This window comes from Oncorhynchus mykiss, chromosome 20 (assembly GCF_013265735.2).
Source record: "Oncorhynchus mykiss isolate Arlee chromosome 20, USDA_OmykA_1.1, whole genome shotgun sequence".
Taxonomy (NCBI): domain Eukaryota; kingdom Metazoa; phylum Chordata; class Actinopteri; order Salmoniformes; family Salmonidae; genus Oncorhynchus; species Oncorhynchus mykiss.
Genome location: NC_048584.1, coordinates 20,527,194 through 20,548,760, shown reverse-complemented (window position 1 = coordinate 20,548,760; position 21,567 = coordinate 20,527,194). Strand labels below are relative to the sequence as shown.

The following is a 21,567-nucleotide window of genomic DNA, read 5'->3' as shown; positions in this document are numbered from 1 at the left end:
ATTCAAGTAGATGTCCTGGATGGGTGGGAACACGGCCCCAGTGATGTACTGGGCCACCTGGAGGGCCTTGCTCTCGATTGATCAGCGGTAGTATTTGGAAAGGACCCGGTCTGGCATGCCGAATTTCCTCCGCCACCTTAGGAAGTAGTGGCGCTGTGGCACCCTCTTGACAAGAGTGGTGGTCTTGTTGGTCCAAGTCGCAGAGGAACTTAAAACTGCTGACTCTCTCTACTGCAGTCCTGTGGATCGGGACATGTTGCCTCCTCTGCTTCCTGAACGTCAGCAATCAACTCCTTAGTTTTGCTGACGTTCAGGGAGAGGTTGTTGTCCTGGCACCACAATGACAGTACACTTACCTCCTCCCTATAGGCTGACTCTTCATTGTTGGTTATCAGGCCTACAACCATGCTGTCATCATCAAACTTGATGATGGAGTTGGTGTCATGCATGGAGCCCAAAATGGTTCACCCAAGCCATGCAGTCGTGGGTGAAAAGAACACACCTCTGGAGGGCCGTGTGGAGGAGAGGTTGTTGACAATCCCTCCCGGCCTGTGGTCTGCATGTCAGAAAGACCAGGATCAAGTGGCAGAGGGTAGTGTCCAGACCTAGGGCTCTGACCTTGACGACGAGCTTGGAGGGAACAATAGTGTTGAATGCTGAACTGTAGTCAATGAACAGCACTTACATACACTCTTAGGGAAAAGGATTCCAAAAAGGTTCTTCAGCTGTCCCCATAAGAGAACCATTTTTGTTTCTAGGCAGAACCATTTTGGGCTCTGCGTAGAACCCTCTGTGGAAAGGGTTTTACCTGGAACCAAAAAGGATTCTCCTACTGTCTGCTCAGAATCCAGTCCTACCTACGGGTTATGGAAAATGTGCTATTTTAGTATTTCTCCAGGAGGTTTCCTCAAGGAGACCCCCCCACCCCCCACTATGTCAAAGGTAATAAAACAAAAACTGTAGTAAATACTACTGTATACTACAGTCTGCAAAACCACTACAGTAATGACTACTCTTTTTTCTTTTACTACAGTATTTATACTAAAGTAAACTGTAAAAACGAATTCAAAAGAACAAATTACTGGTAGCAGACACTTAGAAAGAGAAACAGAAAGAGAGATAGATAGAGAGAGGGGGGAGAGAGAGATAGTGAGAGACAGAGAGGAAAGGGTCGGACGGAAGGGTCATGCGGAGGTAGAGGATAAAAATAGAAGCAGACAGGCCAGGGAGAAGAGGAGGAGTGTGATTCTCTGTTCAACAAAAGCATTGCTCCACCGTCTGTATAACACATTTTCCCACTCTGATTTGTATTTTTTCTCCCTCTCATCTCCAGTGCAAGAGAGAGCAGGATGCAGAGACAAGACCAGAGGCAGGGCAGCTAGAGGGGAGTGGAACAGAGAGGGGTACTGTACTACAGGAAGCCTCCACACAAACAGATGCGCACACACCAACAATCCCCAGCCCACCCCGTGAATGTCAACACTTCCGCAGAAAAGACACACACACACACACACACACACACACACACTCACAGGACACCAGACACGGGTGAGCTCACCAGTGCACCGATAGAAAGAATAGTAGAGGATGACTCATAGGGAGGTGGGGGTTAGAGGGGGGGGCAGATCAAAAGTGGCCACTTGGATATCGATGGAGGGTAAGAAAGACAGCCTTCGCTGCTGCCATTATGCTCCTGAAGTTGGCAATAGGCTCCACCAGTGGTCGACAACCTTTTCCATTTGGAGTGCCAAGTTATCCTACCACTTCTACTGATCTGTGTGCCAGTTGTGATTCTCATATGCACATTTTTATGGAACAGTTTCATTTCATTTCTATTTAAGTCTTTGTGTCTCAAAATCAATGTCGTGGTTAATCCAAATTCTAAATGATGAATGATACAAAATCTAAAAGTAACTTATATTGCCATTGCCAGTATGTAAAAATAGCCTACATCAAGCCAACAAATAAAAACAGACACAGCTGTAGGTTATTTTGCGCAAGGGATAAGAAGTAAACAGGCAGGTCTATTTTATGACGTTTCCACCAGATCAGAGCATGACATTTTTTCCCTTTCATGCTGACTGATAAGCAATTGGGAGAGAGCTGGAAAGATTTTTCCAATAGGCTCCGTCGAGGAACTATTGTCATTCTCAATGGGTGTAAGAACAGACCTTGTGTACTTGCTGTTTGAGGCAGAGAGAAAAAAAATGACTTTGAGAAGCAGTGATTTTGACTTCAGACAGTCAGAAATAGTATCAAATCACCAGAGGGACAGAGTTATAGGCAGGCTTACATTTGCACGCAGGCCAGGTAGACTAATCCTATTTCTTTATGCTTAATCAGGTGCGTGTCCTTGAGATTTACAGGAGCGCTCCAAACAAAACACAATTCATAAATTGTTTGTTTTTTTTAAACTTGGAAATGGAATTAAATAAACCCAAACTTTTTTCTCACAAGTGTAGCTTAGGTTGTGCGCTCTGCAAACAACGTGTCCACTCCTACAATGACAACTGTAAGACTGGAATAATAATATATTGAATGCATTAACATAAATGGCCATAACCAAACAAACATTGTAGATTAGAAATGATGGGAATTAACGGTAAATGTACTACTGGGTGATACTGGTGTGCCCCCCCTGCAGCCTCCGCAATTGGTTAGTCCCCTCAGACAGGTGTCTTAGACTGATGGACTGTGCCATCCCCCACGGCCTCCGCAATGGGTTAGTCCCCTCAGACAGGCGTGAATCAGACAGGTGTCTATTTTTGTTGTTGACATATTTGCCACTGCTCGACAAAATAAAATCTTGGTCGACCGACAGCCTATCGACCAAGCAATCAACCAGTCGACTAAACTGGGTCAGACCTAGCGCACGCACAGAGACATACACACACACACACAAAAGCACTCAAGATGCATGCAAACCTCCTCATTGGAGGTATATATACCTCTAGTATATATAACCACGGTGTAAACAGATAATAATGAATCAATTAGGGCTTTGTTAATTGACATGTACAGTATAACGACAGCTGATTTTAAGGGCTCTTAAAATCAGAGAGAGAGAGAGTCAGACGGAAGGGTCATGTGGAGGTAGAGGATAAAAATAGAAGCAGACAGGCCAGGGAGAAGAGGAGGAGGAGTGTGATCCTCTGTTCAACAAAAGCATTGATCCACAGACAACATCTGTATAACACATTTTTCCACTCTGTCGTTTTTCTTCCTCTCTCTCGTCTCCAGTGGAAGACAGAGCAGGATGCAGGGACAAGGCCAGAGGCAGGGCAGTTAGAGAGGGGAGCGGAGAAGAGGGGGTTACTGTACCAGAGGAAGCCTCCAAATCACACACACATGCAGACGCACATACCAACATTCCCCAGCCTACCCCATAAATGTAAACCCTTCCGCAGAAAAGACACACACACACACACACACACACACACACACACACACACACACACACACACACACACACACACACACACACACACACACACACACAGGACACCGGACATGGGTGAGCTCACCAGTACATCACTAGAAGGAATAGTAGAGGATGACTCATAGGGATGTGGGGGTTAGGGGAGGGGGACAGAGCCAAAGTGGTCACGGGGAAATTGATGGGGGTAAGAAAGACCGATAAACACACATGGGGGTCATATAGAGAGAAAAGCAGTGGGAAGGAGGGGGGGAAAGTGTGTCAAAGAAGCTTTGCCAGAAGCTATCTAGATTGGCATGCAATAGAGTGGGGAAAGGTTGTGCCGAGGCCTCAGGACAGGTTGTCTTAATCTACACACAATACACCATAATACACCGTAATCTACACACAATACACCATAATGACAAAGTAAAAATAGGTTTTTAGAAATGTTTGAAAATGTATTAAAAATAAAAAAATGGACATATTACATTTACATAAGTTTTCAGACACTTTGTTCAATCACCTTGAGCAGCGATTACAGCCTCGAGTCTTCTTGGGTATGATGCTACAAGCTTGGCACACCTGTATTTGGGGAGTTTCTCCCATTCTTCTCTGCAGATCCTCTCAAGCTCTGTCAGGTTGGAAGGGGAGAGTCGCTGCACAGGTATTTTCAGGTCTTTCCAGAGATTTTCGTTCTGGTTAAAGTCCGGGCTCTGGCTGGGCCACTCAAGGACATTCAGAGACTTGTCCTGAAGCCACTTCTGTGTTGTCTTAGCTATGTGCTTAGGGTCATTGTTCTGTTGGAAGGTGAACATTCAACCCAGTCTGAGGACCAAAGCACTCTGGAGCAGGTTTTAATCAATGGTCTCTCTGTACTTTGCTCCGTTCATCTTTCCCTCAATCTTGACTAGTCTCCCAGTCCCTGCCGCTGAAAGACATCCCCACAGCATGATGCTTCCTTCACCATACTTCACCGTAGAAATGGTGCCAGGTTTCCTACAGATGTGACACTTGGCATTCAGGACAAATAGTTCAATCTTGGTTTCATCAGACCAGAGAATCTTGTTTCTTATAGTCTGAGTCCTTTAAGTGCCTTTTGGCAAACACCAAGCAGGCTGTCCTGTGCCTTTTACTGATGAGTGGCTTCCGTCTGGCCACTCTACCATAGATTGGTGGAGTTCTTCAGAGATGGTTGTCCTTCTGGAAGGTCACTCTGAAGCTCTGTCAGAGTGACCATCATGTTCTTGGTCACCTCCCTGATCAAGGCCCTTCAGCCCCGATTGCTCAGTTTAACTGGGCGGCCAGCTCTAGGAAGAGTCTTGGTGGTTCCAAACTTCTTCCATTTAAGAATGATATGTTCTTGGGGACCTTCAATGCAGCAGATTTTTTTTGGGTCCCTTCCCCAGATCTGTGCCTCGACACAATCCTGTCTCAGAGCTCTATGGACAGTTCCCTCGTGGCCTGGTTTTTGCTCTGACATGAACTGTCAACTGTGGGACCTTATATAGACAGGTGGTGCCTTTCCAAATCATGTCCAATCAATTGAATTTACCACAGGTGGACTTCAATCACGTTCTCGAAAAACATCATCAATGTTTTGATGATCAATGGAAACGGGATGCACCTGAGATCAATTTCGAGTCTCATACCAAAGGATCTGAATACTTATTTCAATAAGGTATTTCAGTTTTATATTTTTTAATACATTTGCAAACATTTCAAAAAATCTGTTTTTGCTTTGTCATTATAGGGTGTTGTGTGTAGATGTTAGGGTTTCAATTAGGTTTAGAGGTTAGGTTTAGGGGTTTGAGGATAGGGAAATTTGACTTTTAACAAGAATCAATTGGTTGGTCCTCACAAGGATAGTAAAAGTAAAGTGTGTGTGTGTGTGTGTGTGTGTGTGTGTGTGTGTGTGTGTGTGTGTGTGTGTGTGTGTGTGTGTGTGTGTGTGTGTGTGTGTGTGTGTGTGTGTGTGTGTGTGTGTGTGTGTGTGTGTGTGTGTGTGTGTGTGTGTGTGTGTGTGTACTGCAAGTCTCTACCCGTATGCATAGTGTATGTCTTTGTATGAGTGTGTTTGAGTGTGTGTGTAACGTCTACCATGGAGAGCACAGTACATGACGTGACTGTTTGTGTGGAGGGGTGGATTGAATGTGGAGTAACGACAGAGTCTGGGAAGGACAGACTTCCACTCTGGCGCATTGGGAGTACAATACATTGAATAAGCCAAATGGAAAGGCCAACACAATATCTCAAGGCAAAAGAGAGCCAGAGAGAGAGAAGGAGAGGAAAAGAGAAAAAGGTGAGAGAGCGAGCGAGAGAGCAGGGAAGGAAGGAAAAGTGAGTGAGAGGGAAAGAGAGTGAGTGAGGGGAGAGAGAGATAAAAAAAAGAGAAGAAAACAAGATCATAAAATGATACTACAGTGCAGTTAAAGGAGGCTGGGTGTCAGCCAAGGGTCTGGCCCTTCCCAGCAGCAAACGTGCAGGGGTGGAAAGAGCTACTCAAACTGGACTGGGAAATCAAGGAGTTACGAGGCCCACAGGCCCACTGAAAAGGAAGATGACACTCAAAGCCGAAGGGTGGATGAGATCAGATACAGAGGGATGAGAACCAATTCCACCCAGTTCAAATCAAATTACATTTTATTTCTCACATGCGCTGAATACAACAGGTGTCGACCTTACCGTGAAATGCTTACTTACAAGCCCTTAACCAACAAAGCAGAGCTTTTTTTAAAGTGAGAAGTATGAAAAAATGTGCTAAATAAAAGGAAAAATAGTAACATAATAATGAGGCTATATACAAGGGGTACCGGTACCGAGTACGGGTTAAGTCAAGGTAATTGAGGTAATACGTGCATGTAGGTGGGGGTAAAATGACACACATAATAAACAGAGAGTAGCAGCAGCATACAGTGGGGAAAAAAAGTATGTACTTTTTTGCCCCACTGTATGTGAAGAGTGAGAAGGAATGTGTGTGTGTGTGAGACATCAATATTCATATGTGTTTGTTTGTGTGTGTGTGTGTGTGTGTGTGTGTGTGTGTGTGTGTGTGTGTGTGTGTGTGTGTGTGTGTGTGTGTGTGTGTGTTTGTGTGTGTGTGTGTGTGTGTAAGTGTGTGTGTAAGAGTGTCAGTGAAGAACACCACGGTTCAAAAGTTTGGGGTCACTGAGAAATGTCCTTGATTTTGAAAGAAAAGCACATTTTTCGTCATTTATCATCAAATTGATCAGACATACAGTGTAGACATTGTTAATGTTGTAATTAGCCTTTTAAAATGATAAACTTGGACGTGCCATTGGAACACAGGAGTGATGGTTGCTGATAATGGGCCCCTATACGCCTATGTAGATATTCCATTAAAAATCTGCCGTTTCCAGCTACAATAGTCATTTACAACATTAACAATGTCTACACTGTTTTTCTGATCAATTTGATTTTATGTTAATGAACAATTTTGTAAATTTCCCTTCAAAAACAAGGTTAGGGTTAGTGACCCCAAACATTTGAACCGTAGTTTATGTTTGATGTATTTATGCAAAGCTTATCTGATAGCTTATTGATATCAGCTGATGTACGAAGGGCTATATAAATAAATTTGATTTGATTTTGATTTGATTTGATTTTGATTTGGTTTGATTTGATTTGATCTGTAAAAGAGACCCTAGTCTAAGTATGACATCCCTGTCAAAATCTAAAATACTTAAAGAAAACACACATCCTCAATCAGCAGCAAGGGCCAGCAGCAACGGTATGCTCTCTAACAAACACACAAACGACTACACACACACACACACGCATACACACAGACATTCAGGGGTGTGGCACCGGCTGTGGCACACTTTGCGCCTGGCTAACCTTAGCAGCCTTGGCAGAGGTTCAATGAGGTGCTTTGCCAAAAGGCACGTGAGGCACTTTGTTGGACTGCGGGCTTTATGCAATGATGATAACTCCAGAGACATGCATGGGTAGAAAAAGGAGGGAAAGAGCAAGGAAGAGAGAGGCGTGGCAATCAGCAGAGGGTCCCCATGACTTAACACCATTATCCATGGTCCTCCTTTATAGTAGGCTCTGGTAGGAAGGTACAGTATAAAGGACCATGGATGAAGGATATTATACCAGTGGGAACTAGGCCCACAGTGACATTGGCCACTTTGATTGAAATGGGTGTAGAACATACAGGCAACTGCCAAAATAAAGGAAATGGCAATATAAAGTGTCTTAAATGGGCGTTGGGCATTAGATTATATTAGATTATATTACAGATTATATTAGATTATATTACAGATTATATTAGATTATATTAGATTATATGTAGATTAAGTGTCTGGAACTCTATTGGAGGGATTCACACCATTCTTCCATGAGAAATTCCATCATTTGGTGTTTTGATGATGGTGTTTGAAAACGCCGTCTCGGGCGCCACTCCAGAATCTCCCAGAAGTGTTCACTTGGGTTGAGATCTGGTGACTGAGACGGCCATGGCATATGGTTTACATAGTTTTCCTACTCATCAAACCATTCAGTGACCACTCGTGCCCTGTGTATGAGTGCCTTGTCATCCTATGGGGGCATAGCCATGATATCCAAAATAATGGCCTGCCCAGCGTTTTTATACATGACCCTAAGCATGATGGGATGTCAGTTGCTTAATTAACTCAGGAACCACACCTGTGTGGAAGCACCTGCTTTCAATATACTTTGTATCCCTTTGTTTCCATTATTTTGGCAGTTACCTGCAGCTCACTGATCTGGAACTCTTCCAAATACCAAAGTTATGTTATGCATTGCTCTCCCCCTTGTAATTTCCACTTTGAAATGTCAGACTTTTCCTTAAAAAACAAATTATAATCCACATAATAATTCACATTTCCTGTTGTTGCAGAATTATTTTCCTGCTGTAGCAAACTGCCTCAAATTAAGATCCTACATCTGCATGTGTTGTGCATGTGGCTTAATTAATCCACTGTGCCAAATAACTGGTTTCCTTGCTTTTCCCTCCCTTTGATAGGGTGTATAAAGAGACTCTATCCCACATGCTCGAAAAAAACCTCCAACCAGAAACAATTAATTGCCTGAGTTGGAGCCCTGTGTGTGTACAATACAGGTTACTGGATATGTGAGTGACCCTGTGTGTTAGTGATGCCCCTCTCGCTCGTTCCACCCTCTGTCTGTGAATAAATGTGCTACCCTCTCTTCTCCTTGCGGCGCTTTGACCTATAGCAAACCCGTTCATTAATCTTCCACAGTGCAGCTCATTTGTGTGGTGAGCATGTAGCAGAGAGGCTAAGTAAAGCAGAATACTTTTGGGTGGCAACAAAAAAAGACACGGAATGCTAGCTAACACTGCCCTCCGCTACCATCCTGTTGCCCCATTCGTCCCCTCTTGTCTCTCTCCTCCCACTCCCTCTTGTTCCCTCTCGCACACTGCTACAGATGTACCCAAGAGAGCATTCTGTCGGGCTGCATCACCGCCTGGTACGGCAACTACACCACCCTCAACCGCACGGCCCTCCAGATGGTGGTGCGGTCAGCCCAACGTATCACCGGGGGGCACGCTGCCTGCCCTCCGGGACATTTACAGCACTCAGTGTCAGAGGAAGGCCAAGAAGATCATCAAGGACCTCAGCCGAGCCACGGTCTGTTCACTCTGCTACCATCTAGCAGACAGAGACGGTACAGGTGCATCAGAGCCGCGACAGAGAGACTGAGGAAACAGCTTCTATCACCAGGCCATCTCATATTCTGTTTATCTCATCTCATATTCTGTTTATATACTATTGTTTACTCACTGTGTATGTATATACTGTACTCTTGACATAGCTCACCCTAATATACCTAATACTGTACATACCATTTTCTTTCCAAATGATATACTGTCTATACACACACACCACGTATTTCCATATTCTGGATATACTGTATTCTGGAATCTCACTATAATATATCTACTCTGGATTGTTAATTGGACTTATTCTGTCATTTGTTGATTTCTTGTATTGTATTTACGTGACATTCTACTGCACTGTTGGAACTAGTAACATAAGCATTTCTCTGCACCTGCAAATCTGTATACGTGACCAATACACTTTGATTTGATTTTTGTGCTTTGTTCCTGCTTTCTCTCGACTTGGATTACTGGTCTGGTCTTGATTACAGAGGTGTATACTGTATATAAAGCTTTGTGACTGTTAATTTCAGTTTGGATGCAATGAACACATTCATTATGGGCACCCTAGCTGTTCCGAATAGCCCAAAGTGCCCCGGACCACAATGTGTATTTTCTTGGTACTTTCAAGCTTTGAAATCAACACCAGCTCTTTGCACCATCACTGCACCTTTCATTATCGCTCAAGCAAGGAACAAAGTGTTTCACCAAGCCCTCAACCCCTTACCCACACACACACACATACAGACACACACAGTACACACAGACACACACACAGACACACACTGTACACACACACACAGACACACACAGTACACACACACATACAGACACACACAGTACACACATACACACACACAGACACACACACACAGTACACACACACACAGACACACACAGTACACACACACGTACACACACACACACGTACACACACACACACATACACACACACACACGTACACACACACACACACGTACACACACACGTACACACACACACACACACACACACACACACACACACACACACACACACACACACACACACACACACACACACACACACACACACACACACACACACACACACACACACACACAACACACATACACAGTACACACATACACAGTGTGCCAGCATGTTCTTACAGGTACTTTCTCAGAGTAAAATCGCCCATTATTTCCAGACATAGTGTACTACTTATCTACAGAGAATGTTACTTATAAAGCTTTGCTGTGAAGCAGCAACAACCCTGTTTCTGTCCTCAGCTACACAACATAAGTACTTATCCATGCAAATCATATAGGCTATGATATCCTTATCGCTGAGCACACACACAGTTAAAAGCAAACACACATCACTATAGGGAGTCAGTACACTGAGATCAGAGTGGTCCAACCTGGTCCCGCTCTCCAAACAGTTCCTTTTATTCTGTTCAAAAGGCAAGATTCAGGTCTAGACGGATTGATTGTATAGCGTGGTCGCCCAAATGTTTGAGCAGGGTCTCAAGTTCATATCACTCCCTCCCGGCTGCACAAGATTTTTACTTCATCTGACACCGCCGGAGGGAAAGAGAGGGAAATTGAGAGCGAGAAAGAGAATACAGAGAGAGAGAGAGAGAGAGACAGAGATAGTAAGAGACACAGAGAGAGAGAGAGAGAGACAGAGATAGTAAGAGACACAGAGAGAGAGAGAGACAGAGATAGAGAGAGAGACAGAGAGTAAGAGAGAGAGAGAGAGAGACAGAGAAAGTAAGAGAGAGAGAGAGAGAGAGAGAGAGAGAGACAGAGAGAGAAAGGAAGAGAGAGAGAGAGAGAGAGAGCGAGAGAGAGAGAGAGAGAGAGACAGAGAGAGCGAGAGAGAGAGAGAGAGAGAGAGAAAGTAAGAGACAGAGAGAGAGAGAGAGACAGACAGAGTAAGAGAAAACATTCCCATACATTCACGCAGAGCAGCTTTTTTGCCATCAGTTCTTATTGAATCAAAAGGAGAACATTTGGCAGAATGGCTGGAATGTGAAAAATATGACAAATTCAATGTATACAATTATGAAACAAAGACGGATTTATGGTTGTAACTAGTAACGAGATCATTCGAATTAGTCCCTGTTTCAACAAAAAAAATCCCCATGCCCTGATCAACAACCACGAGATGAGACCGTGGTCTTGATTAGCATCACAAACCATTTTATATGTTTCTCCAGCATATCTTTCAGGTACACTACTTCCTTTTGTACAGTGCCAGAAGGCAAATTTCAAGGTTGTGTTTTTTCATTTCTTCTTACTTTGTCTGAACAAAGGCACAGACAGAGCCAAAGTTAAAATGCGACCATTGTTTATGTTTTATGACTGGAACTATTCGTCTTTCAAAGAGATATTAATAATGATCTTTTGGAAATGTTCGACATTGCAAAGAATTAGCGATTGGTGATAAACGACATGGTTCAATGTTGTTAAAGCTCTGACCAGAAGAATGTTGTTTGGACAGCTAGCATATTGTTTGAATGTTCACACCCCTTCCACAATAGGAAAGTGGCGAGTGTGTGGAAATTCTCACTGGTTTGGAAAAGATTTGCAATAAAAAATTAAACACTAATGCCTAATTTGTCAATGAAAAGGATTATTTATCAATTTTCATAAGCCATTTAATGACACCAGTTCCGCAAAAAACACACAGTACATGCCTGTATGCCTATTTATAATATCTATTTAATGCCAATTATTTGTAGGGCTACAGCCTATCTGAAAGCAGTCAGGATATAATGCTGTGGGAAATTGACAGCAGAAGACTGTCAATGAGTGTAATTAGTACATGAACTTGGCTTGGAGGCTACAGACTCCAAACCCCCCACAGCCTACCCACCATTCACCAGCCTGCGTGAGGGTCAGCAGGGGTCAATCCAACAATGCAAAATGACATGCCACTGGTGGACAACTCCAACCTGTTAGAGAATTGCACTGACCTGAACCCGTAGTCTGTCACCTGGGTATAGGAGGGCCTGCAGTAACTGTGCATGGGTAAAATCACTGGGGAAGCCCTTTTCTTGTTGATGGGGCAAGACCCTTCACAGTTGAGCTCGACGGAGCCCAGATGCTCGCTGCCTTCTCTTGCTGTCAATGCTAGCCGGGGTAAACACTGTCATACTTGGTTTGGACCAGACAGCATCAGATAGATGGTCTACCTGTAGAGAAACAGAGGGGCTCTGTTTCACTCGCTAGGTGGCTTTCTCCTGTGAGATACATTCAGGCTCTTAAAAATTGAAGGAAAATGATGAAACACAGAGAGAGACAAAATATGAATTATTATATGTTATTACATTTGTTCATTGGTCCATTTTTTTGGAGAAGCCTGGCTTCCCGTGGTATTCATGAAAACACGCCACTGCTTCCCAGTGAAAAAAATGGTGTTCTGATATTTCCCATAGCAGAGCCAAGCTCTTATTTCACTTGGAAGGCTGCTGTTGTTTGGCTTTTTCTGGCCTAGTCTAGTCAAAACAGTAAGTTGTGGCGGTAACGTAGGTTCAGTTTGAGATCAACAACTGTGCAGTGTCTGAGCAAACTGTTTGTTCACCGAATCAACCAACACCTGTATGACCCATGTCACATGGCCTACTCTGCAACCACAGGAAGTGGAAACATGTAACCTGGATGTAAGCAGCGAAGATAGAAAGTGTCATCTGTCATTATGTTAAAGCACTGTAGCCTATGTACTGTGTCAACATGAAATAACAGATTAGGTTCAATTGACATGATACAATACCTCCACTGAGTTTGTAGACTAAACAAAGCAGTTGTTGTCCTTCCTTCACCTCTCTGTGGACCCCCCCCCCCCCCCCCCATCCCCAGCCGTAACCCACAACAAAATGATCTTGAACTAGCTCTGACCATTCCAGCCGGTCAGCTGAGGTTATAATAGAAATAGAGCCATGAAAGAAATATTATCATAACCCCATTTTTTATGACTCCAAAATACATTGTAAACAGTCCCTTCACAAACCAACTCTTCATCTCGTGCTCTCTGGTTGACCCAAAAACAATAACTGCTCTAATACTTTTGTTGATATAAAGCTGAAGGTCAATAAAATACAACAAATAGTATCACTGAAGAGAAAGCAGTTCGAGGACATTGTGTTCTCTAGACTGCTGACTGTGAGGAGAGATTGACAAGCCTCTTCCCTCCACTCAATGACGGAGCCGTCAAAGAAACCACAACACTGATTACCAGCACACACTGCTTCGCCTCACTGCATCCTAACATTACAGAAGAGGATGCTGGTGGGAGGAGCTATAGGAGGACAGGCGCTGTTTGACTCCGTTCCATCTTTACCATTCCATTACAATGAGCCCGTCCTCTTATGGCTACTCTAACCAGCCTCCACTGCATTACAGCATGGCACCGTTGACCCTACACTGTAACCTAACATTATAGCATCCCACTGTTGATCCAGCACTGCTATCAAAACCTGCAGCATTGTAACCACTTGCTCTGCCTGCACAGAACTGGTTCCGGGAACAGAACAGAAAACGGCAAAAGAATGACATTTTCCAAGGAACAGAAACGAAACCGGGAATGTAAGTGATCCATACTGTTTCGGAACAGAACCGTTATTTTAAAAGCATGGGAATCGGTTAATAAAGTTATTTGACGGTCCTGGCATTTTTTTCTAGTACCACAACAAAACGCAACAAAGGGCCTATGCAAAGTCCTCCCTCTGTCACTCAGAAACATATTACAGTGTCTACCTGCAAGCTGAAAATATTTGCCTGTGCGTGTGTGTTTAGGCTACCTGCCCCTCTACCAGTGCTTAATCTGTAAATCGGGAGGTGTCGGAACCAAAAAGTGGGTGGAGGAGCATGCATATCATCGTGTTTGCGTAGTGGCATAGAGCAGTAGAGTTGAGGCACTTACAGAAGTTACACACATGGGGGAACATTTTCAGTAGCCTTAGGTTCCGGGAAAAATGTGGCCTTTTTATAGTCGCTTTTCCTGCAATTTTACGTAATTTTACATGACTGGAGACTTTCGCATAATCTTTTGTAATACCGCAGAAATGATCGCAGGCTACTTTGACACTGACAAATGGAGAATCGGAGATCAATAAAAACGACCTTGTCTTGAATCCATCAATAGCCTAGGCCTAGGTGTGTGGAGACACATATTGCAGGCTACAATTATGAGGAGGAAATTATAGTCCTACAAATGCTTTCCAGTTTCACTGACTCACCCAATGATGCCCAGCTCACTTGCTGGTGATGGCCGATGCGCTCGTGCCAAAAGCCTCTCTCTGTCTTGTTTTACCTTGTAAAACAATATTTGGAAGGTGATCAAATATTTTGGTAGCCTACAGCACAGTGTTCTCTTTTCGCGCAGCTGTGATTCTATAACAAAAATAAATGATCAATTGCAACGCTGGAGAGGTGAGAATTGCAGGCTCATGTCTACCAGAGCAGAGAGGGAGAGAGATCATAGAAAGTGAATCTTGTGAGAGATACAGGCACACTTCTCACACAGCCACGGCCACCCATTGGTCTCACACATACATTAGGTTACAATCTTGAGCAAACCACAAACCGGGGCCGTCCCAACCCGAATCAACTCTTAGAATATTAGGCTCGGGCTGAAAATCTCCTTTCTCACATTATGTTTTTTTGGTCGCTTGTATTCAAATTTTGACATTGAAAAAAGTGAAACATATTTTTCATGCCACGAGAGTTACCGGATACGGCAAAACAGTCCAAAACGGAGAGATGCCGGATCCGGCTCAAATGAACCTACTGTACTGGTGTTACAAGCTTGATTCAGAAGAAAGGGCGAGATGTTTTATTAGTAAGAGAAGAAGGGATTCACTTTTTCAATGCTAGTTAAGGATACTATAGGCCTAGTTATCACATTTCACTTTGGATTTGTTGACTACAAAAAGGTAAGACGTGTTTTTAATTCTGGTGCCGCTCTGCACACACAAGCTTGTTAGCTAGCTAGCTCAAAGGACATTCAATTTCTACATAGAAGCCACTCCTCCTAGGTATATTTCTGGTGCCGCTCTGCACACACAAGCTTGTTAGCTAGCTAGCTCAAAGGACATTCAATTTCTACATAGAAGCCACTCCTCCTAGGTATAATTCTGGTGCCGCTCTGCACACACAAGCTTGTTAGCTAGCTAGCTCAAAGGACATTCAATTTCTACATAGAAGCCACTCCTAGGTATAATTCTGGTGCAGCTCTGCACACACAAGCTTGTTAGCTAGCTAGCTCAAAGGACATTCAATTTCTACATAGAAGCCACTCCTCCTAGGTATAATTCTGGTGCAGATCTGCACACACAAGCTTGTTAGCTAGCTAGCTCAAAGGACATTCCATTTCTACATAGAAGCCACTCCTCCTAGGTATAATTCTGTGCACCTAATTCAGGTAATGCATGTCTTAACAAGATACCTAGCACTTCAAGCCTCCTCCTCACCCCTCTCTCGCTCTCTTCCCACCTGCAAAATTTCAGTCGCATCTTGTGCCATAGGACCTGTCTGTCCTTCACACATGTATACAAATAGCTTTCCTGCTTTGTCCACACCTTCAGGCTGTCTAACGGTTATTTGACCAAGAGAGAGAGTGATGGAGTGCTGCATCAGATGACCTGGCCTCCACAATCACCTGACCTCAACCCAATTGAGATGGTTTGGGATGAGTTGGACTGCAGAGTGAAGGGAAAGCAGCAACCAGTCCTGTGGGAACTCCTTCAAGACTGTTGGAAAAACATTCCAGGTGAAGCTGTTGGAGAAAATGCCAAGAGTGTGCAAAGCTGTCATCAAGGCAAAGGGTGGCTACTTTGTATAATCTCAAATATTAAATATATTTTGATTTGTTTAACACTTTTTTGGTTACTACATGATTCCATGTGTTATTTCATGGGGTTGATGTCTTCACTATTAATCTACAATTTAAAGAATTGTAAAAATAAAAAATACTGGAATTAGTAGGTGTGTCCAAACTTTTGACTGGCTTTCTGTGGATATAATGGCTTTGATTTAAATGAGCAATGAGCGGGTTTCCAGTAAAGTATAGGCGTAAATGCCCACCTGAACAATTAAATTCTCTCAAATGTAGAGTCAAGGTTCAAAACACATCCGGTCCAAACATGTGGACTGGGATTACACTGAGCCAGGTTGTGAATCATACTGTTGGGAGATGCAGGCAACTAAAAGACTGGCCTAAATCCCACACTGTATGCTAAATGCATCTCAACCCAGCTCTACAGAAAAGAGGAAGAACTGAAAACATAGCTTGCTTTCTCCATTGTCTCTACTGTGGGAATAGGTGTGTGTACAGAGAGAGAAAAGGACTGAGTGATGCTAACCTAACTAACCTAACTAGGTTAGCTGCTCCAACAGCGACAGATGGGCAGAGAGGGGAAATACACTCTCACTCTTTCCACCTGAGAGGCACGAGTGAGGGATCTGTGTCACCACTTTTCCATCCCTCCGTGCCTCTTCTCTCAGATTCTCTGGCAAATCCTGTACTGTCAACACACATTCACTTTGAACTGCTTCCTGACTCGCATTCTTCTACTTCTGAAAACACCACATCAAGCTGTTTCTTACAAACTATAACAGCTATCTGTTCGCTAACACGTTCCTGCATACACTGCACACACAACATGCTAACCGTTACATATCGCCCGATGGCTTCATACTATCACACTATGTTCAAAATGTAAAGAATGCTCTCTTTCCATCAAATGATACGTCACAATGTTGCCCATAGAACTTACTGCACAAACTATTCAACATGAAAGCTAGACAATCCCCAAATTGATGACAGCCTCACATTGACAGGCTCCTAATTCCTTAAACAGACAGCAGTGGCTGTGGTCATTCATGGACATTAAACACGTGGAAATATCTGTAGCATGCATAGTGCCAATGAAAGAAAAATGAATCGCTCCATCATCAGCTTATTACTCTTTAAGACTGCTGTTGTGAACCACTAATCTAACTCTGGGTTGGGGAAGTCCTTCTGGAGGAGGAGGGGGGGGGTCTTCTTTTTCGCTAACTAATCAGTGCACATAAAACTACAGGCTCCCTCACGTGATCCAACAATGCATATTGACAGGAGCCAGTGTTGACCGAGTGGGAAAAAGTGCCAGTTCGGCATTGTGCAATACATATTCATTCTCCTGAAGTGCTGACTGCACAAAACCTGAGGACAGTGCCATGCAGCTGGATCCATGCCAGTCAGCCAGCTGTAAAAAAATAAAAATAAGAAAAAAGGCCCTTCACCTGTTACGGCATCACGCTAATTCCAGTGTGTCCGTTTACTGCCCCGCCCGGCCCGTCAGCGTGAGTGGTCTAATTCAACAGGAATCCGCATGAACAACGGGTACGTGATTCATGTGAAGACTGACTGGACATTAGCTGAATGTAAAAAGGGGGAGAAGGGGGAGGTGGGGGAGCAAGAGCAGACAAGGTGACCCATGGCCATGGCCAAAGATAGCTCCTTGTACTGTATGTACATCTGTGTGCGAGGCAGACATGTCAATGAGCTCATACAAGAAGCAAAGCTCCCCATAAACCTACTCCACCCCCCTCCTCCCCATTCCCAACCACCAAAACCTGATATTTGCACTTGTGGTCGTAAACAATGCACTAGAACAGGGGGGGAATAAAACCCTCCCCTCCCTCCTATTCTACTGTTAAGTGTCTACTGTACTAACATATCACACAGATATTGCAAGTAGTTCTCTTCAGCAAAAGTATTAATGACCTCCAGAAACCCATTGAACGACAACTTTCGACGAATCCACACCATTAAACAACTCAATAGGGCTGAGGGACGGTCCGAAAGGTAAAGAGTCCTTATAACACAGTACTTTAGAAAAAGACAAATGTTAGCTAAAAACAAAAGACTTGATTTTCAAAAACACCTAATCTTTTGGATTGGTGATCCGTGTGTGTTCTGGCTAGCCAGGATGGGGCAACAAGTAGTTAAATGTTCAGGAGGGGTGGGAACCAGAGGGGGCTGTAAAGGGTTTGAAGGGGGGGGGGGGGTCAATGCAAAACTCTACGGTATATTTCATGTGACCAGCTTACCTCTAAAAGGCTTACCATCGTAATCCTCCAGCCAAATGAGGTGTCTTACCTAAGGCTTACGCTTGTCAGGGGAATCAAAGGCAATATACAGTGCATTTGGAAATGATTCAGACCCTTTGACTTTTTCCACATTTTGTTACATTACAGCCTTATTCTAAAATGGATTCAGTTGTTTTATTCCCTTATCAATCTACACACAATACCCCATAATGCTCCTGAGTGTTGCTAGAGGCGTCACTATAGACCCTTGTTCGATCCCGGGCTGTATCACAACCAGCAGTGATTGGGAGTTCCGTAGGGCGGCCACAACTGGCCCAGCGTCGTCCAGGGTAGGCCGGCATTGTAAATAAGAATTTGATCTTAACTGACTTGCCTAGTTAAATAAAGGTGAAATAAAAAAAATACAAAATACAAAATGACAAAGCAAAAACGGAAATATCACATTTACATGACTATTCAGACTCCGTACTTTGTTGAAGCACCTTTGGCAGCGATTACAGCTTTGAGTCTTCTCGGGTATGACGCTACAAGCTTGGCACACCTGTATTTGGGGAGTTTCTCCCAATCCTCTCAAGCTCTGTCAGGTTGGATGGGGAGTGTCACTTCACAGCTAATTTCAGTTCTCTCCAGAGACGTTCGATCAGGTTCAGGGCTCTGGCTGGGCCACTAAAGGACATTTAGAGACTTGTCCCAAAGCCACTCCTGCATTGTCTTGGCTGTGTGCTTAGGGTTGTTGTCCTGTTGGAAGGTAAACCTTCACCCTATTCTGAGGTCCTGAGCGCTCCGGAGCAGGTTTTCATCAAGGATGTCTCTGTATTCATCTCCGTTCATCTTTCCATCGATCCTTGCTAGTCTCCCAGTCCCTGCCACTGAAAAACATTCCCACCGCATGATGCTGCCACCAACATGCTTCACCACAGGGATGGTGCAGGTTTCCTCCAGACGTGACGCTTGGCATTCAGGCCAAAGAGTTTCATTTTGGTTTCATCAGACCAGAGGATCTTGTTTCTCATGGTCTGAGAGTCTTTAGGTGCCTTTTGGCAAACTCCAAGTGTTATGTCTTTTACTGAGGAGTGGCTTCCGTCTGGCCACTCTACCTTAAAGGCCTGATTGGTGGAGTGCTTATGGAAGGTTCTCCCATCCCCACAGAGGAACTGGAGCTTTGTCAGAGTGACCATCGGGTTCTTGGTCCGATTGCTCAGTTTAGCCGGGCAGCCAGCTCTAGGAAGAGTCTTAGTGGTTCCAAACTTCTTCCATTTAAGAATGATGGAGGCCACTGTGTTCTTGGGGACCTTCAAAGCTATAGAAATGTTTTGGTACCCTTCCCTAGATCTGTGCCACAACACAATTATTTAGACTTCATGGCTTGGTTTTTGCTCTGATATGCATGTCAACTGTGTTACCTTATATAGACAGGTGTATGCCTTTCCAAATTAGGTCCAATCAATTGAACTTACCACAGCTGGACTCCAATAAAGTTGTAGAAACATCTCAAGGATGATCAATAGAAACAGGATGCACCTGAGCTCAATTTTGCGTCTCTGAATAAGTGTCTGAATACTTATGTAAACAAGGTATTTCTGTTTTTTATTTTTAATACATTTGCAAACATTTCTAAAAAACAGTTTTTGCTTTGACATTATGGTGTATTGTGTTGTGTAGATTGATGAGGGCTATTGAATCCATTTTAGAATATGGCTGTAACGTAACACAGTGTGGAAAAAGGGAAGCTGTCTGAATATTTTCCGAATGCACTGTATGATGTACAGTAAACCTTGCTTATAACTCTTTACATGGGTCGTCTTAGGAACATTTGTACAGGAAAGTGGGCGGCTGGTGCAGTGTGCAAAGGATTTATGTTCTATATGATATTATCTAATCATCTCTCAGTCCACCGCTCACTGCTACTATAACTTTATATCTCCCTGCGACTACTGGATCATTGAGAGCTGCAAACATATACAGTACCAGTCAAAAGTTTGGACATAGCTACTCATTGAACGTTTTTTCTTTATTTTGACTATTTTCTACATTGTATAATAATAGTGAAGACATCAAAACTATGAAATAAAACATATGGAATCATGTAGTAACCAAAAAAGTGTTAAACAAATCAAAATATATATTATATTTGAGATTCTTCAAAGTAGCCACCCTTTGCCTTGATGACAGCTTTGCATACTCTTGGCATTCTCTCAACATATGGTAATTTACCCAGGACAGTAGAGTACAGTATACACGCCCCTTAAACAAATGTGTTACCCTTCGTGCAGGCATCTGTCTTCTTAATTTGTCAAAACCCCCTTTGTGTCATTGGCACAGTGTGTACCTTTTGGGTTTGCACATCAGATGCTATAAGTCCCATCTTTAAAGACTGCGAAAGCTCTTTTAGACATGATGACGGGGGACAAAAGGGATTTTAAAGTGTTTTTGATTTGAAACTTTCAGTAAGTGAGTGTACATTTGGAGGGTTTTCAGGGACTCATTTTAAACCCGTATGGGTCGTACTTGTAAACTTTTGCTTAGACCATGGTTTAGAAACCATTGGTCTAAAATGGCTAGCTGCTAGATTTTCTCATAGGGAAACCTGGCTAATTAGCCATGATGCTGAAGATGGCCAGCTGAGCAGATAATTATATCCGATAACAAAATAACTAATCAACCTATCAGAGACCTCAAACAGTAGAGCCACCATCCAATCGCAACAGGTCAATTTGGCCACCAGAGGCAGATTGTTAAATCATCCAATTGCTTAGTTTAACTTGTTACTCATGGTCTACTTGGAGAGTGCCAATATATTTTTGCATGATAGATCTTTGACTATGCTACTGACATCATACACAATTCAAAAGGATTTTCGCATATATGACCAAACTCCACGTTTTTGCTCATCCATTTAACATACATACATACATTGCGAAAGTATTCGGCCCCCTTGAACTTTGCCACATTTCAGGCTTCAAACATAAAGATATAAAACTGTATTTTTTTGTGAAGAATCAACAACAAGTGGGACACAATCATGAAGTGGAACGACATTTATTGGATATTTCAAACTTTTTTAACAAATCAAAAACTGAAAAATTGGGCGTGCAAAATTATTCAGCCCCTTTACTTTCAGTGCAGCAAACTCTCTCCAGAAGTTCAGTGAGGATCTCTGAATGATCCAATGTTGACCTAAATGACTAATGATGATAAATACAATCCACCTGTGTGTAATCAAGTCTCCGTATAAATGCACCTGCACTGTGATAGTCTCAGAGGTCCGTTAAAAGCGCAGAGAGCATCATGAAGAACAAGGAACACACCAGGCAGGTCCGATATACTGTTGTGAAGAAGTTTAAAGCCGGATTTGGATACAAAAAGATTTCCCAAGCTTTAAACATCCCAAGGAGCAAGGAGT

The 21,567-nt window shown here is 43.3% G+C and overlaps 1 long non-coding RNA gene across 1 annotated transcript in view; it reads right to left on the bottom strand.

Annotated features, from left to right (window-relative positions):
* LOC118942050 overlaps nucleotides 1–21,567 on the bottom strand; it is a 150,744-nt gene that overhangs the window by 95,308 nt on the left and 33,869 nt on the right. The window contains exon 2 of the long non-coding RNA XR_005037956.1: nucleotides 12,047–12,265. This is a non-coding gene — a long non-coding RNA (uncharacterized LOC118942050). The remainder of the gene's footprint in view (nucleotides 1–12,046; nucleotides 12,266–21,567) is intronic.